The following is a 27,142-nucleotide window of genomic DNA, read 5'->3' as shown; positions in this document are numbered from 1 at the left end:
TTGATTGTAAAACTTGTCAAATTAAAATTAAATCAACTACCACTGCAAAGTAAAATAATAAATTGTAAATAATTTTGGTTTAGTATACATAGTAATACATAAGTCCTGAAATCGCCACTTTAAAACTACTTTAAAATATTGTTACTCATATAGTACGTAGGTAGTTCGCTGTATCACGGTATACAGGGTGAATTTTTCAAATAGGCCTTCAGGGCCAAATTCGAAAGTATAAGCATTAGCAAAAAATGCTGAAGGGAGTTACAAGGCCGATTTTGATAAAAACTAAACTGCATCATTAGTCTTTAAATATACCTTTTTCCCTAACCGAACGAGTTCATTTTGAAAAAAATACACCTCTATATTATTCCACTACCCGATAGTGTTGCTTGTAAGTTTCGGATTTGGCCCTGAAGGTCCATTTGAAAAATTCACCCTGTATACTGTGTCCAATGTAAGTACTTTAATAAAAGTAACAAAGGCTAAGCTTGTTATGTAACGCTAACTTAAGCGTTACATAACAATTTAGCATAAACTAAAATGTTTTAGTTAAAAAAAATATATCATGTTTTAATAGTGCAAATAATCTCGAGTTTTGATAATAGCAGTAATTTTGATAATAATGAATGTTATCTATTAGAATTTTGTTTATTTGTATAGATAACCTCATTTAATAAATAAATGCTATCAAATGAGGTTACAGATAAAATGGAAAATGCTAACTTCAGCATCTATAAGTAATTATGTACCTAAAGTCTGGCAGCGTTTTACATAAAGGATAAGTAATAGTAGCTCAGCTGTATTAAGAAATGAAACAGGACCAAATAAACTAAAATCTATTAGCATCAATATTTTCTACACAAAACAGTATAAACTAAGGTCTATTGGAATCAATACTTTCTAGGTAAAACAATATATTAACAAAATTCTCGCGAAATTTTTCTAACACTTTCAAAACCACACAAAAAGATAATATTATCAGTAAAAACTTGAATATGTCTCATTGTGTCAAGATATGATAACATCATGTCCAAAATACAGCTGTTTATCTAGATAACGTACTGGATGGCGAAATAAACATTAGACACTTTATAAAACTAACTATCGCCCACTTAATAGTAGGCGATTACGAAAGTTAATACTTTTACCTAGCAAACATCGAAATTTGAACATGTCTTCTAGTATGAAGAAATAGTCAAATATCTTCTAAATATATATAACTCAAAGGTGACTGACTGACATAGTGATCTATCAACGCCCAGCCCAAACCACTGGACGGATCGGGCTGAAATTTGGCATGTAGGTAGATGTTATGACGTAGGCATCCGCTAAGAAAGGATTTTGATCAATTCTACCCCCAAGGGGATAAAATAGGGAATGAAAATATTACTTCGTAACGCGAGCGAAGCTGCGGGCAAAAGCAACGTTTGAAAATAAAACCAGTAGGTTGGTATGAAAGTAGAAAGACAGAGGTTGAATACGTAATTATAGCTATTTCAAAACATAAAGCAATGAGATCAACTGCGCAATTAATCCTCCATTTGGTCACGTAAACTGAGAAACACTTAAAGGTTAATCAATTAAAACTGTTCATTACAAAACTATAAATAAAAGTTGATCCTAATTATTCTAATTATTTATCGGTTCCGTTGCACAATAAGTACCTACCTATTAATCAGTTACTTTCACAACACTTCTTACGTCTGTGTAAACAAGTTAACTTTCAAGAAAATAAGTAATAGTCAAGAACTAATTAATAAAGCCCTTTATTAATAATTATAATCAATCCATTTTTCGTTTATCCAAGGATGAAATTTGACAATTTCTATTGTATTAAAATTCTCAAATCTTTGGTATCCAAACTATTAGATATACTACTTATTAATTGATGATTTATCAATAGACGCGTAATTGTACGAGTGTGTGCTAGTCTACTTTAGGTCCTACTAATATAATCATTGATTAGTGCTATTGAAATACATATGTATCCAACACATTTATTTTCCCAGTGAAAATTATCGGTTCAACGTAATTTGGATTAACACTAGCTCACGTTTAGATCCAATCACGGTCAACGTCGAAAATAAATCAATAATTATTATTACAAAAATAATCATTTGGCTGGCCTTGTAATAATATTTTATTGTACAGACAAACTACAATGGTGACAAAAACATTGAAACAACGAGATTATTTTGTCTAAGTGTAAAATCGCAAACCCAAATAGACAATACAGGCAACTAAGCTTCAGGTAAAGATCCCGATGATTAGATAGAGTATCCGCTTGTTAAAGATCTTTCTAGATGCACTTTTTGCGATTTGTGACGCTGATAGCCCAGAGGCGATTACGTCAACACGAACAATAAGATAGTTCTATTACGGTTGACGGATTTTACGTAAATATTTTATAAACACTAATTTATAATCTATATGACACTTATAACTAAGCGAAAACTTCGGATTCCCTTTACATGAATGTTGCGCCCATGGAGGCGTGACGTGAAGTTTATATGGAACAGTTGTGCAGAGCGCCAAAATTTTACTTCTAAAATGCATTAACAATTAATATAACAAAACCTAAATTATAAGTAATGAAATAATATTTAAATAGACCTAACTAATTATTTTATTTAAATGTCAATAACGTTAATGCGAATATATTTGCCTATGTCAAAAAACGGGTTATTGGTTAAAATATGACTTACTAAGCTAAAGCGCATTTATCAAATATCTTAAAAATTAATACAGTAACGAAAACAACATAAGTTTTGTGGTAGATAAAAATGTTTTCGAATTATCTATCTTATCAAAAAACATAATCTATAAAAATGAGAACGATTCGTATTACGCGGTGAATAGGTACCTAGTATTTGTTTTTATTTGGGTATAATTACGGTAATTTAGGCCATTGTGCAAGCGACTAGTATCCTTTAAAAGGGCACGTGTAAATACCACGAATACAAACATAATAAGCACAGGATAATTGTTCAAATGTCCTATTTTGGTAATTCACCGCGGGATTCTACGTAGTATATCAATTTAACCATTGTCTTAAGATAATTGACGTCCAATATTATTTACTTGTACACTCAATATTTCATACAAGAATGCCAGAAAGTGATTAGGGACAAAATATTATTAACGAATGAATTAGATATCGCTTGGTGCTTGCAAATGAATTTCTTTTAAAATAATCAATGACTTGTCATAAAAAGTGTAATTATTTTTAGTAACTTTTATTATCTTATTTTTTGTTACAGTTTAAATCTTAAACACAACCCGGATTTAGAAGTTGTATGGACACTGGAAGGTCGCAACATTGCAAGGTTTATGATCTCCGGGCGTTTATTTTCGACTCAAGCAGGTAGCAAAACGAATAATCATAACTGTCTACAACCCAAACCGTAGATCGGAGATCCAATCCGAATCTTGAACACTTTTACTATTACACGTCACATCAACATACACTAAAGGAACACGCAACTCGAAATGGCATGTATGGTTTACATAACAAAGCTAATTACCCAAATTTAGGTGATTCAACACACACGTAACGCGGAAACAATAAGGTATACAATCGCTCGGTTATTTGGTTAATAGCCGCCGTTGTATGTCGGTACTCGGTACGTCCGCTCACCAGCGCGGTTTGCTCTGAACTGCGCGCGCGCAGAGATCTCGCGGTCACCACGATCGACCGATAGTAATTTCTTAATCGATATAATATTAAATGTGACGTAGTGCTGTTTGTTAGTTTACAACCTGTCTATTTTGTGGTATAGGGAGAGTAAATGTTATTGCAAAAATATTTAGAGGTTTTGTGTTATATTACCGGCATTTTTTAAATGTACTGTTTTAAATTAATATTATTATGTCTAAAATTATCTCTCTCATTATAGTAAATGATAATGAAAATTTCATTATTTCACTGCCAAGCCATAGACAGATTTCAGACTAAAAATAATATTCTGTAAGTCTCGAATAATGTGGATCGGGAGATGCACGATTACTCGTATATATACCACGCGAGCGGAGTCAGATAAAAAACCTTGTATTAAACATCAGAATGTTGTCATAAAACGTTTTGCTGCTATTTCGTAATACAATGCACCATTCTAAAATTTTATTTTAACACGATATGTAGGTATTTTCTTTGTTGTTGAAGCGATAAATCGATTAAAATGTTTCGTCAGGGCGTTTATCGAGAGTCAAGAACAAGTGGTATCGGCGTGGAGAATTTTTATATGATTATGGTTCTGATAAATTAGATGTAGAAAGAACGTTTCGATCCACATGCATGCATTTGTGCACGTTTTGAGTATACGATATTTTACTTTAATAGGTACCTATTACTGTAAATTTAGTTTTAGTACTTTATAGTTGCTAGTATTATAATACTGTTAGTAGTTGGATGTTGCTCTACCAATGCGCATTGGAGACGCGTGGTGGTGTATGCTCCAAGACCTGTTTAATTGTGTGCAATGAATATTTTTAAGGTATGGGAATTGCAGTTGCAGCCAACTAGAATTTGATTATGTATGCATTTTTGGAAGCTATCTTGAAACAAATTAAAAGAAATATAAAGACAATATACAGTAATATACAGTTACTAGACCTTTCCATGTTTCATGGTAGCATTATCGCCATATCCGTATTAAAGTGCTTAATGAGCACTGATTATGTTTTAATTAGTGAGGAGTGACAGATTGCACCGTTTTACATCAAATTGTGCAGACATTTGAGATTTCAAATAAATAATATCAATAAATAATAAAATACAAAAATGAAAACATAATATGAAAAATACAATAATAAGAAATTTTTAAAATTATTAAATAACGAAGATTTTTACCACATATTTGAATATTCGACTTTATAGATAATATAGTCATCTTGTATATTCTTTGTGCATTATATAATTTATTTTTACACAGTATATATTTGTTCTGTTCAAATATGTATAAATAAATAGTACATTACGATACGAGGACGAAAAATTTTTTTCTGACAAGTGTGAGTTTGCAGGCCGAGCCGCAGGCGAGGACTGCAATCACACGAGTCAGAAAAACATTTTTCGTCCGCGTGTTGTATAAAATTTTATATTACGGGGTCGGAAATGGGGGTTTTGCGCACGCGAAGCGTGCGTAAAACGTCAATTTACGCACGCCGTGATATAAATAAACCTTTCTAAGATTGTATAAGGATGAAAGAAACAGGATTCAAACATTTAAATATGTTACCGCGAGTTATCTTGCCACAGGACCATGAATCAGATACCCCGAGCTCATTTGCCAGAACCTTGTCAGCTTCGATTAAATTGTTTCCACTATCAAGCAGAGTATTTCACGCTTAATTGGCCTTAGTATAATTATACTAATTAAATGAATCCTTTGCGTAGTTATCTATAGATATAAATAAAGTTATATTGCCTGTTCCTGATTTCGAAATAAATGCTTTTTCCTAAGGAATTTGCGATATTAGAACTCTAAATCCCGTTTTGAGTTGTGGCGAGATTTACACATTCCGTTTTTTGTGTAGGGGGAGGGGTATAGAAAGAATATGGGTGACGAAGTATTATATAATTAATAGTACATAATAGTGAGAGCGATCGAGTTATATCAAACATATTTAGGTTTTAATTACCCAACATCATAGGTGCTATACATATATATGAACACGAAGACAAGTACATAAACAACAAAAACATCATTTGGATATTTCTTTAACTGATATCGAATCCAAAACCATGTAAGACCGGTATGACGACCGCCGCGGGTCGACACAAAACTACAAACACAGCTTGTTAGCAGAACACGACGTGACAGCGACGTGAGCCAATTCGCCGGCAGTGGCGCGTGGTCAATTACCACTCGCGACACAGTGAACCCGCGACAATAGGACACCCGGCCGACGGTCGAGCGTGCGGACAACTGGGGTGACCACACTGTTACATGTTATTAGGACGTCCTTGAAATATTTGGAGTTTAATTTCAAATAATAAGGTTTAGGTGCTTTTTACCCGAGTGCTGATGGTATTGTATCGAGCGTGTGTATGTCTACATTTGGCGGATAATTGAAATTGTCACTGACATCTATTTTCGTGTTTGAAAAATTAAAAAAAATAAGTAGTTTTTAGATCATTTACGAATGAAACGACATTTCTCCGCACTTTCTTCGATTTCGTGTGTTTGCACGAGTTAACTGCGCATGTCGGCATTGTTTCGCGTAAATTACACCATTACAACCATTAAATGGCTGACAGAATTGTCAGCCGCTTAAGCCATTTAATGACTACCTTCAATTACAAGGTGGTGAGATATCTATACTTATCTATTATATTTTGTCTTCATATTATTTTGTTAATGTGAACAACATATTATACTCGTAATGGTACCATAGAATTATTATCTAAGTAATCCAAGTAAATTGGTAGTTATACTAAATTTTTAAGACATACGGAATTCGAAGACCATCCTATAAAATCCCAACAAGCCGTCACCCTACAATGGGACACTTTCTACGTTGCAACACGACACTGCTAGATAACTCGGATGTTGTACTGAATTAATACCGCGATCCTTATTACGATAGGCAGAGAGCTTGTATTGCCTGAAGGTTCCGGTCATTGTCCTAAGGACACAGAGAAATCGGTCGCCGTCCTTATTCGTGGATTTGCTATGATTCAGAGAGAAAATGTAATTGTGCCCTAAATTTAACGAGACGTTTCAACGATTTCGCGAAATGTCTTTTGATGTCTGATCCAAAGTACATCTGTCCAATAAATTGTAAAGTACATTCTTTTGAATCAATGCCTGTAGAAATCCCTTTGTTAACCCTTGCCTTTATTTTCTCAGTTGTGATGGTGTGAATGTTGTTACGTTACAAGAGGGGAGGTGACCCGAATACTTAAATTGAGTAAATGAACATTTTTCTGTGATTTTCTTTGATATTTTATAACTGGGAGTATTTAGAAAATAACTTACTACTGTAACGTACCTATTCGTAAATATGTGTTCTAAGTATTGATACTTAAAAAAAATCCGGCCAAGTGCGAGTCGAGCATACGCACTTGTAGTTCCGTAATATTGTTCATTCGATTTAAGATTTAATATTGTTATATTGTTTACATTTTAGTATAGGCCTCTCAATCATGCTGAGAAACTTGCCTATCTGAGAGACATAAACAATATGAGTACATGTATTTATCGATCTTTAGTTCCCATTTGCATACATTTGCCACAAGACAATAAAATAAGCGTGCGCGAGCGGGACAAAGCGCATAGCTGTACAGCGCAAAAACGCTAGGTAACGGGATGCGCACGCGCACCGCATACCGCCGAACTGAACGCCACGTTTTGTTTTGATGTACAAAAACTACTAGTCGTTTCATTTTCGGCTTTTTATAAAACAGTTGCTAACGAGCAGTCCACGTCATTGTAAATAGCCACTGCTGCCCATGGACATCTGTGATTAACCGAAAAAATGTTGGCCGAAAGTGTGTTGCAGCTTCGGTGGATAAAGTTGGAATGCCGTCGTCTCTACCTTACCACCAAAACAGTTAGTAGGGTGTGGCGTTGGTTTTACCGTCTCATGTATGATTATCATAAGCCTGTGGTATGGTAGCCTACCACACACGAGATCCAAGCTGTAAATCGCATGTATTACTAGTTATACACCCATTAGAAGTTAATTATTATTTCATTCTACATTAACGGGAAATTCGTGAAAAAGGTGTGTGAGGTCTTTGCATTTGGACAGAGAGATGGATTATGATCAAATTATTGGGTTTAATCCCTCATTATAAAATGAGACCTATGGCTAATAATAGGGAATTGTAATCTTAAAAACAGCGATATACGTATATCTATATGAGTAGATATTGCCACTAGCTCTCACATCTTTTAAGCAACATTAATTTATGAATATCTATTACGATATATTTTTCTTATCTTTCAAAAATGGAATACCATATAATAAATTTCTAATTGTATGATAATTAGTTCATATTAGGAAAACCTTCAATTTAGCAGACTAGTGTGGTACGATGCTATTCTTAGTACTAGACTTGTAATATATGCGTCAACGAAATTTCGCATCCGTCTGAAAGTGTCTCGCCATTGTGAAATTTAACATAACGATCCGATGTAATAACTGTCAAATTCACTTTTTGGAAAGAGCTATCAAATGACACATGAAATCATTTTTTCCTCCTTCAGAATGTCCAAAACGGATAATGGACATCCAAAACTTCGGACGAAACCTATTTTAATTCCTATACCAACAGTGAGTAACACCACTACTTGCAAAACGCATTTCATACTACAACTGCATCCCCAATATATTATTAATTTAAATCCTTGTAACACATACTTATCCTCATTTGTCGTATCCATGCCACTATATCCATTTCATCAGCTTTATTTGGTATTTAGAGCATCAGAAGCCACGACCTCACGCCGTGACTCAGGCGACTGGATGCACATACAAAACGGCAATTATGTCATACGTTGCAAATCAATAAGGCTACTTATTGTATTAACTACTGGCAATCGTTTATGGGTGATCTAATATAATAGTGACCTATTTGAACGGTTTATTTATTTAACCGGATTACGCGTTTGGCATTCGCAGTATCCAGATGTATTGATTTATATGAAAGAAGTTAGAATGCGGTCCACTAATCTTATTCTGTACAATACAATGTATAACAATTTACTTACATAAAAATTTAAGTAGTTTTCAGGTGAAAAGTAGGGACTAAGTTACAAACTTTATATTGATGTGTACATAAGCATGTACGTCTATTGTTCTTTACATCTGTGCACCTGATTTTCTGTAATTAAGAGAAAATAGCAGCTAAAGTCGACTTCAGCTGTGTTTTATTTCTGAGACTCTGTTACAATTTGTCATGCAAGTATCACTACTATACCACACTCTTTAAAGTAGAAGAAAGCTGCTCGGCTTTGGTACTATGAGCCCGAATTCAATATTTCACAAGTAGGCACGGTAAACGTACCATATTTTGATATATGACATTCTTCTTGGATCATTCTAAAATGGACTTCAAGCACTTCTTGCAGATAAAATCGGTAAACACACAGATACCGATTAAATTTAATAAAAAGCGGAAATAATTACTCCAACTCAGTACTAGCTACCGCAGGAAACAAAACTCTACCACGTTTGGTTATGTATAGCTACTTCCTTTCGTGTTTTATATACATTTTCTCCGATTTAAATGCATATTTATCGATATATATTATATGCATATATGCAGGAATATTGCATGTTTACATATCTCGTTTACATATCAATATTGCCAGACCATAAATTATTTACGTAATATATTTTACACAGTAGCACTAGTAACTTTATGCTTATGAGTAATCTTAGGGGGGTGCTACATAGCTTTACACGCATGCAGTTATCGGTTTAATTTCTTGCAAAACACATATTTTTGTCTTGTAGTCGTAGTAGTGTCTAAGTAGCATATCTTTAGATCCAATTTCTATAGCATCCACTTTACAAAAACGTAATTTTCTTTTTAAATATGACAGCAAAGACCGACAAGTCCTGCATTACAAGTAATATTTGATGTTCCTAGATTAATAACAATTAGATACTTATGCTTAAACAGTGAATATAATCTGGCGTCGACATTTACTTGGTTTGTTGTAGTATGATCTTATATACGTAAATTTTGATATTTCTATCAATTTACAGTTTTCGTACCTGGGTGTAAAAGGTATTATTAATATTATTATTTAATATTATTCAATAAACAAGTCGTGCAGGCCCATTGAATATCTAAAATTTCAACACCGAAGAAAGTTAAGGTCAAACAACTCATAAACTTGAAAAGTTGTATCAAGCGAGTTTCCCGCTTTACCAACTTGTCACACGATTTACAGGTAAACGACAAGCTGGAAGCGAGATTTGCAAACAACTAAAGTAAATGATTATGGGTCAATACTTACCTACTTGAAAAAATATAAAAAATACGGCGAAGAAAAACATCGTGAGGAAACCTGCACACCTGAAGGAATTATAAAAAAATCTTAAAGGTATATGAAGTCTACCAATACGCACTTGACCAGCGCGGTGGACTATGACCTAATCTAATCCTTCTCATTCTGAGAGGAGACCCGTGACCAGCAGTGGGACAGTAATGTTACAGATAAATTATCCAGGAATAAATGTTAACGTATCGTGTAAATGTTTAAAGTCCAAAACAGGAAGAGCGATAGTGCTTTCGCGGTCGAAAAAGTTTTACCAACTTCAATATTGAAAGTAACATAACTATATATTTAGATCGATACAAATAGTCAGGTAATTGACGGAAGACAGCTTAAAATTTAAGACTTTGTTACTGGTTCCGATAAAGGACTACTTCTTTGAATTTAGCGATAGAAATGTATTTCATCGCTCGAATCTTGCCAACAATATAACAAGTGCCTTAATATCGCTCCGGTGCAAGAAGGTGTCGTACTTCGTTATGTTACAAAAGAACTTGAATTCTGAGATGACGAAAAATATTAACATTCCATATATACAAGAGATTATAAAATACAATGAAACAAATGAGACAACTCCAAAATTCGAAATAAATAAGGTGTCAAGGAATAAAAATATCGCCAATAAATAACCGCAGACAGAATAACGAGACAAAAGGAAAATTTGAAAAGATATAAATGGCGGAATACGAAATGCGAAGGTTACAGTATATTGCAAATATTGGAATTATTGTAGAATTTGGTAACATAAGAATAATGGTCAGGCGACAGCAGGAGGTGACGGATGGGTTGCAAATTGTGACTTATTAACATTAAGGTTAACAACGAATGTGGAAATATCGTTAATCAATCTGAATATATGTACACCTGGAGATCCTAATTTAGAAGTTATCCAAGAATTTACATGTCTAATTATAGTGTCTATAAAAGTTGTTGTATACGTACACAACATTAATGATATCCTAACAAAACTAAGTAGATTGAAAAGGGTAAGAGGTTTGTAGTCTGCATACATATATCTACACAAATATTAATTTTATAAACTTAACAATAAATGAAAGGGCTTATGCTAATAGTTGAGGATATTACAGTCAGTATAGTATAAGAAAACCAATTATGCAAATTGATATAATAGTAAAACTTGGTAATACGTATTTAACATAAACTTGTAAACAACATAATATTGAACTAAAGGATTCTTCGCCATATGAAATGAAGCTTGTAGTAAAAAAAAAACCATAACCCTTACTATGAACACTTACTTTCGATCCCGACTTACCACTTTCGCTGCACTTTCATCCATCTCATCGTTTCGGGTGCTCTTGTCGAAACTCGTGCCGTTTAATATTTAAATCAGAACCAGATAAGAGGTAACTCGCGACAACTTTCGATTTTGTAGCCCTTAATTAGAATGTATGATTGGTTTGTAAACATTGGGATTGTTGCTTTACGTACAGACGTCTACTACGCCGAATGATGTATCTGTATTTAATAATGCTATGTTTGTTTTCCGTGTGTTACATGATATATGTTGTACGTTTGCTACCATATGTATAATGCTATTAAACTTTATTTTTATTTCAGAGAGGTCATACTAGATTTATAGAATTAACACCAAAATTAGAAGACTATGCCAGTATGTCAGTATTTTTGTATTTGTTTGCTGTCAGAATTGTGCACGATTTTCCATTAATATTACAAGTGTGACGTGCATGCTTAACTTCAGTTATTTATTTAAATAGCATTCATTATACAAATAAAATTATAATCTATGTATCACTAGTCGAACCAGACTTCACTTAAAGTTGCCGTAGCAACTCGGACGGTAATAAAAATTCAGCTGAATAGAGGCCCCTCTAAATTGCTGGCATGCCAGTCCTTAAAAAGCGTTATCCGTTGCTTATTTTCTGGCCCTTAAATGGTGTTGGCACATGTCGTCCCACCCGGTACCGGCATCTAGTATCTGATACCAGGCATTCCGGTGACGAAATCAGCTTGAAGTTACTGCTTTGGAACGCAACTGGTAACAACAAGCCCAGTCAATTCTGTTTGAAGATTTTACACGCAGATTTGGAGTTAAGGTACCGCCTAGAGAATGTTTTGTTACTTTGTGCTAAACCTCTATAGATAAAGGAATCTATGTTCATTATAAAATTGGTTGCAAATAATAAATTATTATTGTAGAACTTTAAAAACTAATCGTTGTTATTGCAATGACATTGTTTATTCAAGGTTGTTATGCTAATTGTAAAAACGTCATTAAGTCTAACGAATTAGAAATTAAATTCGACGCGGACAAACAAATTACATTATTAAATGTCATCAAAACATGTTTACTTAACAGTGAGTGATTAATCTAACGAAATTTGGAAACGACAGCAGCCGAGTAATTTCAAAATGAAGAATTACGAAATTTATTAAGTTCACCGCATCAATCTTTGTCAGTTACAAAATTTATGAAATCGCTAAATACTTTTAGCTGTAAACTCGACACTCGCGAGACAACAACGTTATTCAAATTCGAGATAGCAATCGTTGAATTATACCGAGGTGAAGCTGGAGAGCACGACAACATCAAAGCGAGTAAACGTAACCTATCATTTCGGCTGGCCAACAGAAAAAACATTTGCAAAAAAGAACACAACACATGGCCCCAACGACCTTTGAAATTCCTTTCTGAGGCGCAGAGGACATTCGACCGAAAGTTTTTAATGTAAGGTTGAGTACAGTTCGGGATGGGTTGGTGTTTAAGCCGTTTAAGTGGTAGCGAGGAAGAAAGGTGATACAAAAAGAAGAGAATAAGATTGTGAAGCGGTACCCGAACGACCTTGGGTTTTACTGTAGGCCACATGCCGGCTGTTGCTCCTACAGATATGTGTAGCCGGTTCTGTTTTTGTGGGACTCCGGGCCGTGTTTTGATGGATTGCTTTTGAGGCCCTTGATTTTCGAGTGGCTTGTACGCTATTGTGCGTACTGTGATGATTTCAATAATGTCGTGTTGCTGTGCTCCGGATTAATATATGCAGCTTTGTGTAGTCTTAATTATGAGTAATGGTTTTATATAGCTTGAACCGATGAAATTTTGTTTTTTTTTTTATTTTTTTTTTCAACGACAAGAGTTACTTTGAAAATAGTTTTAAAAAGTTCTAAATCGTCTGCAATAAAAAGAAGATAATGTGTAAGGATTATTATGTTTCTCAAAATAAATTACTTCGGAAATATGCTTGTAAACAAAACGAGGTTTTGGCTTATATAGCAATTATGCTCTTTCAATTTGCAGTTGCAACTTTCGTTTGAATACATTTTTGGTTAGTCAAATATCTATCATAACGAAGTCAACTATTCGTTTTTACTAATCATCATTAACTTTCTGTACATGTTAAAACCATTATTCATTGCAATGAACCAGTTAATATCTCAACATTAATTTAGTTACGAAATACAGAAGTATAGATAGCGGCATCAACTAAAAGAATTTAGCAATACACGTATTCTTATCACCAAAACACGTATGTAACATAATATCTTGAATGAGCTTTACGTGTAACTGATCATGATGAAATATACGCTGCTGGAATGATATACAATATCTACTTTATTACACAGACAAAATAACAGAATACCTAGATACAATATACAAATCCAGCGGATAAGCCTGTTAATTGAAGTATGCATTATAAAGAACTTGGAAGAGATTGCACAAAAAAATATACTTTAAATGAAATATTATGATTTTGATAATCTTTTGAACAAACAAATAAAATAATTTGATAATAGATAGAATCAGTACGAAACTAAATATAGTTTAGTTCACTTTAGTTAAGCTTCCGTTCTACGTAAGATCTATTTGACGAATACAATGCAAGTTTATATTTTGCATTTTATCAGTTATCATATTCTTTATATATCTACTGAATGTTTAATCAAGCAAGCAAACAAGTGATTTATATCTTTATATTTGACTTAACTAAGAATTATGGTAAGTTAGTTCATTTCGCAGACCATAACCGTGTGTTTCGTGACAAGGGGAGCCGGATGCAAAAACCAACGACAGATAGAAATTAAAATAAACATGGCGGAAGTAGCGAGAAAGTCCCAGATCGTGGTCGTGCGGGGAAATTTAGACAAGCGATAACCATCGCTGTTTACATTGCGAGATTTGAGGTTATCACAATTATTGTGCTGTTGAAATATTCATTCCTGAGTAGGGTTACCAAGTGCTTAATGCCAGGACGATCTGTTTCTAAAGCATTTCATACATTCCGCTACAGATGCGGCAGTATTTACCCTGTTTTACAGTAAAGCAATATGCTTACTAGAGCTATGGCCAGAAAAAAAGACGAAATAGTAGGAAGTTAGAACGTTAGGATTAGGACCTTTTGTGGTCCAATTGTAGGGGCCCCACTTACTATCCTTACCATATGATTCCGATCGATTAATTAAAGACCTGTGGTCGACCTCAAGTAGTATTTCAAATATTTTAAAGCTGGTTAGTGTGTGTCAGTGATGACTAACCACCAGCAATATTAAGTTTTAGTGCATTTCTTCCATTTCTATACCTTTACAATTATATTATACTTTTACATTTTTTCCAAAATTTTGAATTTCCCGTAAATCTGCGCTTCAAGGTTGGCTAGCCCCTTGTAAACGGTAGGCCGGTCACGCTTCTGAGTTGGCAGTCAACGACGCTGATAAGCAGCTGTAATAGATTAAACTGTAACTGTGACTGCTCGGACTTGCTCTGGCTAATTTTATGCTTAAACTGTTGTTGTCATTTATGAATGGTTGTGCATTAGTCAGATTTGTTTTTTTTTCTGCGCAGTATAATCTTGGAAACGGAAAGCATTAAATGAAAATAAAATTGAACGATCTGCGAGCAAGTTTAAATTTAGTATCACGGTGTTGACGAAAACCAGCAATAGCTTAATGACATGGTGTCTGTGTTTGTATAGGCCCACACCTCTGATTTACCAAATTATGCATGTTAGTATATGAAATTTGCTTCAACAATGAACAAATTTCGCTACAAACCATGCCTGAAAGTTACCATGAAACTTCTCAAAGTAGGTGCCTACTAAGTACAGTCGAACAATCCGATATTTGCCAACACAGAGGATTTTAGTCTACACTCTAATTCTAAAAAATATCCAAAGCAGTTGGAGAACGTGTTAATAATGATGACGATTACTCAACAAGGTCAGTTTTATTAGATACAAGTCATTTCCACAAACTAGCAGAGAAAACGTTTCCAACGGTTGCGTTGCTCGAAATCGCCAAATGCCACGGTATTGTTATTAAATTAACTCAGAACAATTTAAGCAACGGTGCCCCATAAAGTACAGTTAGAGGTAATTTGACTAGTGCCCTACCTGTCGGCCAGTTGGCGCTCGGTGTCTACTGGAGTATTGTAATGAAATCGTAAGTACTTGTACAATTGTACATTTCAACACCTACATCTGTTTTTTCTTTTGCCCAAAGCATAGCCTTTGAAAATCGGACATGTTTTAACATTGTTTTGATCATTATTATTATTAGATTATTGTTAAGTAAAATAAACGTAATAGAACATAATAATGCAATATTGTGCAATTAGTTCCAAAAATATAGGTACTTTGATTATTTTATCGGAGACGCAGATAATGAAAATATATGAATATTTTAAAATATCTAATAATGCATTGAATTTAATTAAGTTAATTCAATGCATTATCAGATATTTAATTATTTAATTAACTTAATTAAAATATTGTCTGTCCAACTCAAACGACTTAAACTTTATTCTCAATCAACCGATCGTATCAAAAAACACTTCAAATGTGAAAAAAGAAACATTCAAACGTATCGTTAATTCCTTTCCTTCAGATTGATTGCTACCCAGCCTCAATTCCCCATTTACATAGATATCAAAAAGCCATTACAGCCATTACTGTCCACAACTCGATTGGACTAGCGTGCAATTACACAATTGGAGCGTGCATTGAATTGGTAGGTGATCTACATTCACGCGAATTAAGATATCCATGTCAACGGCTATGATTAGTAGGATGTCGTTGAGTAATACCCATTATATGATATGGGATCATTACCCACTGATGGGAAGGGTAATTTGTAGTTTGTATCACATTGCGTACGCGTATTGGCTTCCGATTACTATATTGAGGAATTTTGCAATGAATTTAGAATTGTGAAGTATCCGTGTTTTGTTAATTGAAATATCAAACGAACTTTACTTTAATCTTTCATGTTTAATGGTCAATATGGCCTATCTTTGCCAAATTGATTGGATGTCTGACTTAAATATGAAGCGACCTTAGCAACAACAAATCGACAATATGCCTATTTTTGTAAGCCGTAAGAAACGAACAAATGGGTGAAGGAAAAAAAACCAATCTTTCCCAGCAAGCGTTGCCATGTGTTGTCAAAAACAAACCTTCAAGTACCTATGATAACCTTTTTGTCATGACAAGTGGGGTTTTGATGTACGAGTATCTTGTTTTCGTTAAAAGCGTTTTGAGACCGTTTTGCACAAAAGCGACAAGTAGCTGTCTGGATTCGGAGAAAATTTTGATGCAAATTCTAATGTAACTATTGAAAAGTTTCGCATGTGCAAACACTTTACCGTTTATAAAGTTGTCATCTATACGTACCTACGACAGTACAAAATTTATGAAAATTATTTGTCACATTATCATTGTTTAGTAGTGATTTTGTAAAGCCCGTAACCATAATTTTAAAGTTATTTTTTGGTATATCTGTAATAGTACCTAAGCTAAACTAAATTACACTACAAATACATAAAAGTGAAATAGGAAAAATATGGCTAGCTTTCAATAGCTGTTGTAAGATTAAAATTGATTTGGCGGTGGTATGGCTACAATCAAACAACACATCCTTCTACCAAATTAGAACGTTTGAATAAATATCAATTTGTTTTCGGCTTAGTAAGTACCCAAAGCTAATAAGCCCAGCTAAGCAAATAAAATGAACGGTTTATACTCATACCCAAAATAAGTAATTCTCAAGAAACCGGATCTACCGTGGGAGACGCGAATCCTTGCTATCGAAGGTAAACCTCTTCTGCATAAAGGATTTGTACTTGTAATGTTGCACAATATAAAGTTTATCACCTAAGGGCGTTCCCATAGCTTCTATAGAAACGACCGTTGAATTCTCTAATACCAATAATGAGTGAATGTATTATAGGTTGTAAACGTTTTGTATGGTTGAGAAGGTATTGTTACAATTTAAGTTTTGTCGTACTAATAAATAAGTATATTTTTATATCAGTCATACCTGTGACTAACTATTGCACAGAGGTTCTACCTGAATCCTATCACAGATGCTTTGCCACTCCTGAAGTCAAGTTAATTGCCTATAGACCAGTCGGCATCCATACCTTTCCACTGAAGTGCGGAACTGCTTCTTGGTAGAAACGATGGTAAGGTTTATAGGTTACATATATTTTTATACGATTCATAAATTTTCATCGATGCTTGTGTATAACATAGAAACGGGAAGAGGGCAAGTCTTTGTTAACAAGACTATTTAAATCCGAGTCTATTTACAATCTAAATATAAATATGCCTCAAATTAACATTCAAGACAATAAACCACAATAAAGTCCTGAGACAGTAGATCGATAAATAGTAATAAACAATGGTCTCAAATGCAGTAAAATAGAGAAACTAGATAATGCCCTAAATATGCCACATTAGGTACATAGTTATGCTGTTGAAATTCATTCAATTGAACCAGGAATTAATGGATATCGTTCCAGTGAACAGTTTCTTAAATACGAGATATGGCGGCGTGTTCCAGTTTGAAATCGTTAAAATTAGAGACAATAAAGATTGCTGTTTGGCGCCAAAACCAATTAGTGGCCTCAATTTGGAAAGTCCCCATTTTGCCGAAAGGTTGTTCCGAAATTAAACCGAGTTTTGAAATGACCACAAAGTGTGTCCGCATCAACAAAATATTACATGAGGTCTTATCGTAAATTCCTTTATATTGGGTCTATGCTCCAAATATCTAACAATATCAAACATGATTCACATTTAATGATCTGAATGCTTTAAATGGAACTGCTTGACTATGACAAGGCAAAACATTAAAAGAACTGAATATTCATTTTGTACGAATCAATTTGACTTACAATGCTTGCATCCCACGCGACGACCTTCGTGAACGACAGACTAGACAATTCCCTCAAACCTCAAGCGGAACATAAAAATAACAGTTTTGTAGTTCATGACTCCGATAACATCAGAATGTAGGGTTATGTTGCGAAACGGCTCAGATTATGTCAGGCTTCGGGCATTTTGCCATTTGGATTGCTTGCGACACCCCGTGGTGTGATACAGAAACGTAGACTGAATACGAACGATTGTTAAAAAAACAAATGTTTTGAATATTTCATGGCACGCTCACATTCGAAGGACGTGTAAAATTTACGGAAGTTAAGTAAGAGTTACGTACGATTATGGGGCGGTTTGAGTTATGTGGAGCACAGCTGCACCAATGTTGTGATTTGCGAGCTCGCTTTCTCAATGGGTTCCGTTTCATTGATATTGATAGCAGAAATTCTAAGTTGAGTAACATGAGTACTTGCGGGGTGAAATAGGTAAAAAGCAAAGCAAATATGCAACACTTAAGAAACAATTAGAAAGTTTTGAATATTCGAACTTTGGGTAATAAGAACGAAATAACAAAAGCAATGACATTTCCTATTTATAAGAAACTCGAAGACAAATTTAGAAGTGTTAACAAGGGTCTTTACGAATGCATTTCTTTGCAATTGCGACATATCCACTAAACCGTTAAAGAAACTTCGCAACAAAAAATTGTTAGGTTCGTGTCACAAATTTAACCAATAACGTATACTGGCGGTTAAGTAAAGGTTTTTGTTGGTTACACCTTTGTAAAGTGGCATAGATAGCGGCTTTAATCAAATTGTCTGTTTCGAAACCCTTTGTGGGATTAAATGAGAAGTTACGAATTCACAATGCATCATGAGTTGATTGCGGCCTGTCAAATCTGGCAAATAAGGACCGATTAGTTAGAGGATAATAAGTCTTATTACAAGAGAGTAAGGTGGGTGGTGTTTGTGGGTAACGTATCAGGTTAATTCGGTTCCTCGAAGGTTGGCTGATCCGATATCCGTGTCAAATATTAGATTTTCGTAATTCGAATTACGGTGCTAAGCTACCGACTAGTTCTACTCAAAACGAGTAAATCACATGCGATGAAGTAATATCTCATAAACTACATCCACTATTAATAATAGAATAACTATTGTCATTGCTGGAGGAAAATAAATACACTACAGCAACTTCATTCATTGACATATTGATTATATTAAAATGTTCCCGCTTATGTTGTAGTCTCTCACGAATTGGTCATCAAACACATACCTTACTCAAGTTAAGTTATAATAAGGCCTTATAGCATATAGGTGTAGGGTTAACGACTTGTCAACGAGGTTGAAGTTAGTGTTCATATGGTTATAAGAGGCGACTGGTGACTCATAAATAACTTTGTCAACAAAGTTGCCTTTGACATTAACGTGAGAACGAAGATTTCAACACATTGTCTCATCGTTACAGATGAAATATTGATGAGAATATTAATAGAATATACAGTCTCGTCAGTACACATAAAATTCACCTGCGTCATGGATGTTAAATAACTGAAGGCCAGGATCTTACTTAATGTTTTGTGGAATCTGAAGAGGTTAGGTTAATATTTAGGCAAATTAAACAGAAGGATACAATAAGTCTATAAGTAAATAAATTATAAATAGTCTATAAGATAGCAGTTTCTACTTTAGAATCCAATGCAAAACGTCTTAAAGGGAAGAAAAAATGAAAACTGATTTAATTCTGTTAACTGCACTGAAAGTGTGTGCAGATACCGTAACACTAATAAAAGATAGATAAACACCGAATTCATTCGGAATAATCAGAATGGATTCGTATAAAGAAATCAATTCGAACTCACAATTCGGTGTACGGTATTCCATTACCCAAATACAGCACAACACAATACGTGGAAAAAAATCAAAACGCCTCAGGTCGTAAACGTTGGTTAGTTTGATTTGATCTGTTACGTTAATGACGTTGGACTGACCATAGAGATTGTTAATTTTTGTTGCGAACGCCCCGACAAAGTTCATTACCCCCACATCCGACCATAGACTATGGTACTGTTACCAGAGCATGACCATAACAACAAAGGCCTCGCGTTTGATCGTGATTTGAGTGTGTTCAGGTTTTCGACGGATCACTGGTTATTTGCGTTTTTGTAGTTTTGTATGATTTTGCAATACATGCGTATGTATGAATATAAATTTCTAATACTTACGGTAATATATGTACGAGAGAATTATAATACAAAAAAGCGTATTAAAAAGTAGAACACATAAAGACATTATAGCTTCAGGAGTATACTCGTATTATAGGTTACTATAGAAGTGATTTATTTGAAAATATGCTAAAAATACATATTTTAATCAAAATAGTTAAGATGTTTGAAAACAAATGAATTATAGTAGTTCGATTAAATATAAGTATAAATGTAAATATTTATGATCAAAACATAAATCATAAATAACAAACCATTTTGAAAACAAGCTTTATGACATATAATTGTGAGCCTATTTCCATAAAATAAAACATTACGAGAAATAGATTTGAGGATCCGTGCTAAAATAATTTGACCTCATAAAATTTCGAATGTATCTAAACAGAAATGACAAAATAAGCGGTCCAGATTACCTTGGAGTGTCCTTAGTACTCTGGTATGCGAAATTATTAATAACAATAAAAAATAATGTATTATTGCAGAATCGCTAAGAAATAACAGTATCAAATGTATATTCAAAACAAGATTCGCCTTGAATATCTTGCATATAAGTAATCTAAAATAAGATAATTAAGTAACGCATATAAAGTTATAAATTAAAACTGACGAACTAAATATGACTATAAACTTCGAATTTGTTGACTATTCTACTTTTTCCATCATCTATAATGACGTAACTTATAAGAAACATTACGTTATAAGGAATTGTGCATTAAATAAGACTGATATTGTTAATACATACATTTAACTACTAATAAACTTTTCATATTCTGATAGATTTCCATCGGATGCCATAAATCAACATATGACTTTATACAAAAAACTTCGTATTACTTCGTTGATTGTGCATCGGATTAGCATATGTCTAATGTTGCCTACGATCGAAGTGCCTTATTTGTATTGCGACGCTGTACACGATCCATCGAGAAATTTATCGTACGTCTTAGCCATATCCATATCATAACTTCCAGAATTGGCAGTGCCATTACCCACCCTTCCTTATACACTGACGAGTTACATATGAAAGAGCGTGTGGGAGAAATTTATAACCATACCCATATTGAAGTAAGGCCAGCTTTTGCTGCATCTCTGGTAGTGCAACGTAGTGTAGTTCTTAAACAAATGAAGTATGAATTGAAAATAAGTGACCCATTGGTCCAAGTAGAGATTTCCATCGAAGGCGTTTTCGTATTTCCATATGCTAGTACAAATTATTATAAATATGAGAAGTTCCTCATTAGTTACTCTTAGCTACAGGTCACAATAATTATGGAAGGCAATGCGTTTTATCAACTGAATTCAGCAATTTCGGCAAATATACCAACGAACATTGACGCTCTCCTTCGATAGATTCAAAAATTCTATTTGCATATTATGTTAAGTTATAATTCAATTGCACGTATTACATACTTCCAACATCAATAAAACCCCCGTTAATCCATTCGTAAATATGGAATAAAATGTGGTACTATAAAATCTTCATAAACCCAGAGTAAACCTCAGAAAGATCTTAGTTAAATAAGTGAACTATCGCGATATAAAGCCACATAATTTGTTTGGGCGTTGACTATAAGAATTTATGTCAGACGATAAAAACCATGTCGCAGCCCGTCCACCTACTCCAGCACATATTTGTACTTTATGAGTAAGAATGGCTATAGTAAAGATACTGAGTGCAATAAGATGAATCATGAAGACCATTTATAAATATTGCGTAAGGATTTATTTTACGTGAGTACAATTCAAATTCTAAAAATTATTTTCCTTTAAGGTGGTTATGCTAAATCTTTCCATTTCAATTACTATTGACGTCGTCTGAAATTTTGATTCATATCATAAGATTGTACTTTTGTTTAAGTGCAAGAAGTCTTCACGCTGAAACAAAAAATGATTAATGCCTTCTACTCGTAGTTTATCACCTCCGTGATTCGTGTTGTGGATTTTCGCAATCCTATTATCTTTTTTGTTCCAGTCGATTCACTTTTTATTCGTGGCGTAGGCAAGTGTATTGTTAGAATCAAGGCAGCGGCAACGAACGTGCTAATTAATTTTCATTGTAAAAATGTCAGTGATAAAGGTATTCAAAAGATAAAAGTTATACTTTAAGAATGTGGGTCGATAGGTTCGGCCGGACCAGTATGGCGGGATAACATTCCGTAGATAAACATACGATTAAAATCAACTCCGAAGGATTTCTAACTGGTCGCCGCCAAGTACAATCTGGTTGACAGCACACCCTCTTTTTGCGGTTTTTACGATATATGATAATTGCACGCGATGCTAAACTTGCAGTCTAATTTGTTATAAACTAGTCATTGAATTAATGTTAGAATTTGGCACGCATTCTGATTACAATTCGGCTTTTTACATATCACTTTGTAGCTAATTGGGTTAGTCATCCTGCTGCATTTAATAAACATGTATTAATATAGCTTTCTATGCAATTTTGCTTATTTTGGCAAAACATTGGATCGATAAATTATTAATAACGTGTTAGTGTACCCCAGCGCCAGCATGTAATGTATAGGTACATATATCAAGCCCTTGCACAAAAAACTACGTGTGCCGTAGTCCTTTCAGACACATCTTACGAAATACATTCTCGTAGCAGCTTATAAATTCCTCAATTAGGAATGCGAATGTGAATTTTGCAACGCACTTTGTTTCGCTGTTCTGCGTTTTATGAATCGTTACAAAATTTGACGAATCATCTACAATGGCTATAGAAGTCTCTACCGTTCTTTATGCTTGACAATCGAATTTCCTTCGTATTGTTAAGTGGTATGGAGTGAAATAGCTTGCTGAATGTGATGGTGTAACGCTATAACGCTGACGTATATATCTTTGAACCGGTGAGTCAACTGTCATTCGAATATTTTATCCTCAGTTGCCTCATGAATTCGGAAAACATATGTATTGGCATTTTGTTCACGCTAAACCGATGAAGCTTGTTTTATTTACTTTCCTTCCTAATACCGTTTCATTTATACTTTAACGGACAGTTTGACACCTATCCAAAAAATAATTTTAACAGTTGATTTGATGAACAAAATGTCACTGCGAGAATTATATTTAACATTTAAGACAATGTAATAGACTGTTACGTTTTGACTATAACAGACACCTTTCTACATCAACAAAATGCAAGCAATAAATAAAAATAAACACAGGAAATGCATTGCAAAGCGAAAGACAAATAGCATACCATTAGCGTTCTTAGCGATTACTATCATAGATATGATCTGAGCGAGTGATTACAACTCGATCTTTCTGTTGTTGATAGATCTAACAGTTTCGTCACCTCCAGTTATTGCAATGACATAATTACTATTGTTGTTTTTTTCACGGACATAACATTAATGATTGATATCTTGATATTTGCTATTTCCCACGTTGCAAATGGTTCCGCAAGTTCTTCTCAAATTACAAATAAAATAATATCTTTCTTGTTTTATTAACAGAAAATAAACTGAAGTTCCTTTTTGTAAAGTGGGTGTAGCAAAAAAGTATGGCACTTATCTTAACCCTGTCATCAACATTTTTAGTAACCACACTTAAATAGGACATAAATCTTTCTTGATGACATATTTATACAATAATAGAACTGTAATAGATCTCAGGTCTGTTGGTTCAGTTAACATCAATTGGGCTGCATGCATCTTTTGTAAACTTTTGCTGTTTTAATTACGTACAAAAAGAAGTTTTACTTATAAGTAACAACGATGAAATCAGGATGCGGATGACATGTTTAGCCATGTAGCAAGACTTCTACGAAAGCTATGAAGCAAAAGTTACTCTGTTTTTAGCGATAACTATCGTTACGATCTCGATTAGGAATGCCTACAATTCTATCGCTGAGCTTAGCGAGTAGTTTCGACACCTCCAGTTGTTATAATTATGACATAATTGGTATTGTTGAACGATTGGGAACGTTTCGTGTGCTCTAGCTTCCTAGTGTTGCCTTACACGATGCAGATCCAGATTTGAATGCAAATCGAAGTGCGATTTAGATATTAAGTATCAACTGTACTAGCAGTAGAATACAGTGCAATTATACATGAACTCTGTTTATCCTTAGATCTTATATTAGCGTGGAAGATTACGACTTACACTTTTGACACTGAGTACTTGTGGCTAATACTGAACAGTAATGACCTGATAATGACTGTATAACGATCTTTTTATAATATAGGAGTAGCAGACGAGCATGCAGTCCACCGGATGGTAAGTGGCTACGTGACCCCATGGACATCTGTAATCAACCCCAGATAGGATAAGATATTCCTACCTGAGGTCGGCCACAGATGCGCCGCTATCTCTGACTACTAAGCCGGAACGCCTCGGAAAAGTATGGCTCCCTTACCACACCCTTCAAAATGGAATACAGCAGCGCCTAACACTGCTGTTATTAGGTAGAAATAGGTGTGGCGGTGGAGCCGCCAGAGTCGAATCACAAAGGGTTCTACCACCTTCATGATTAAATGTAATACTACTCCAACAGCGAATGACCGCAAACTTAAATTTTAATAGTATAGAAAGTGGAGAGGAATAATATGGAAGCAATAAACATTCACTTAATTACACCCAGTAATGTAAGATATAAATGTACAACAATTATTGACGTGGTTTAATTGCAAGTACATACAGTTAGCGAGTTTACACAAAAAGCACCCATAAATATATATCGGAGTGCGCGATACTGTCGTAATCTGTAAGTGGGTGTCATTGATAACGACGTACTGATAGTATGGCCACTTTCATCGCGACAAGATTATTGCATTTTACCTCCAAACGATTTTAACACAACGTGTATTGCAATACGGGTGGGATTGGCGTAATTGTGTGTAGATGGTGGTGTTCAAGTTGTAGTAATTATGGGACTTATTATTCATGCGTGTATACTTCAAGTTATCTATTCGAAGTGACAATGTTTGTTATACGATAGGTATGGCAAGCCGGTAGTCATCCTGAAGTAAGTGGAATTAGCTATAAATAAAACTACACTTCGTAGTTGTGCTACCTGAAGTAGATCACGGATGCGTTACGCGTAAGTACGCGTAAGTACGCAAGGGTTAAAATGCGGACTAAGATGGAAATCTTCATATGTGTCTACTTCACATATTTGTGTTGCACTATGGCTGTAGGCAAGATAGGAATAACTTTGCATGTATTTTTTCTATGAAATGAAGTATTAAATGATGACCGTACAGTCATCTAAGTTGTCACCACTTATAGATATCTGACAATAATTGGATTCAAACTGGATAGAAGTCCTCCCTTAGATCGCTTACAAAAACGTTGCTATTACTAAGTAGTAATTAATAAAGCTTCATGTAGAGATATCTCTCCCTTCCCAGCCTAAATTTAGTCATCACTCTAATCGCAGTATACAAAAACTTTAATTTCAAAGCAGTTTGTGTTGTAATTTTCATCCTCATTTCGGTAAATCAAATCAAAATGGCATTCAATTCTTAACCAACTCTGTTATTTATGTGCCCATTGTCACTCACATGCATACGCCGACCAGGAAATTAAATGGTTCACGTCATACGCATAATAACTCTCTAGGTAGAAAGCTGAAACTTTATCCAATGCATATAATATATCACTGGTAACTTTCTTTGTCCTTATCGGAAATATCGATCAGGTGACTACATCGAACACTATCGAAGTCTACACATGTGGTTCGACTGCGGCAAAACTGTCATATTTTACTGATTTCTGTGCCTACATTTATATGCTAGTCTAAACAGCTTAAGATGATATGAAGGATATAGACGCTAACTTTGTAACTAACTTTATATAGAACGGAGTTTTTCCTGAAGCCGATTTAAGATACGCTGCCAGCCATAAGGACTATGATTGTCGCTTTTAAATATATGTTAGCTAACATCCAAAATCTTCTACCGAAATGCAAGAAATACTTAACTCTCGATAAACATAAATGTGATTGTGATTTAGCGACGAGTGATTTGTTCAGTTAATACGCTGATAATTTAACTTCAAATGTGATATCAATTAATATCCTGTAATATTCATTACTATCCCGTACAAAGGACCAGTTAAACACAAGTGAGATGGACAATTAATTTGCCGTTGACCCGAAAATAACTTTTATTTATAAATGGTATCGTAACATCACAGCGTAACAACAAAGATAACATTGATCAAATGTTGACAATACCGGCGCGGTTGACATCACGCGCTTTGTGATTCGTCACAACCACTCACTGTACTTAGGAGTGTACTTGTTCCTGTACACATAGGAATGGTTAACTATAAAAATTGTACAATATTTCTTTGCGTTTGTAAAAGCCTTGTAAAAATTACCTACTGCAATGTTTGAGCTCTACATATACATACATCTACAGCCTGTATGTAAGGCTTATCTTAGAAAATGCTGCACCAACTTTTACTTGAATAGGAGAAGTGGGACAAGGATAAAAGAAGGACTCTCTAGGGTGTACGTAGCTACTTTTTACTTAGAAAATATTGAGGGCGTGCATGAAAATATTAATGGGAATGTGGATAATGGGAATGAGAAGTGGAAATGAACAGAAAACTTAGAGGTACTTAGTTCTAGTACTGTAGTAGGCACTAGTAATAGAAGTATTTGTAGAAGTGGCAGTAGTAGTATTAATAGTAGCAGCAACAGTAGTAGCAGAAATAGTAGTTGAGGACTCTTAAATTTTAATCGTTGTATCTAAGCGACAAACCTGAACCTAATTAGGTGAAGATCATAACGTTACACCAAAATATGTCCACGGGAGCACGAA

General features: G+C 34.4%; 1 protein-coding gene across 4 annotated transcripts in view; it reads right to left on the bottom strand.

The window, feature by feature from the left end:
- smash (smallish) overlaps positions 1-27,142 on the bottom strand; it is a 179,204-nt gene that overhangs the window by 97,266 nt on the left and 54,796 nt on the right. The window contains exon 1 of one of the 4 annotated variants that reach the window (XM_073077497.1): positions 3,522-3,655. The exons of the other annotated variants lie outside the window; for them this stretch is intronic. The gene's annotated coding sequence lies outside the window, so the exon portion shown is untranslated. Of the gene's footprint in view, positions 1-3,521; positions 3,656-27,142 lie in introns of those variants that run through there. 4 annotated transcript variants of the gene reach the window in all.

The sequence above is a fragment of the Epargyreus clarus genome, unplaced genomic scaffold, assembly GCF_041222505.1.
Source record: "Epargyreus clarus isolate Ecla_fem2 unplaced genomic scaffold, WU_Ecla_fem_2.2 ptg000010l, whole genome shotgun sequence".
In the NCBI taxonomy this organism is placed as follows: Eukaryota; Metazoa; Arthropoda; class Insecta; order Lepidoptera; family Hesperiidae; genus Epargyreus; species Epargyreus clarus.
This window is presented reverse-complemented; position numbering and strand designations above follow the sequence as displayed.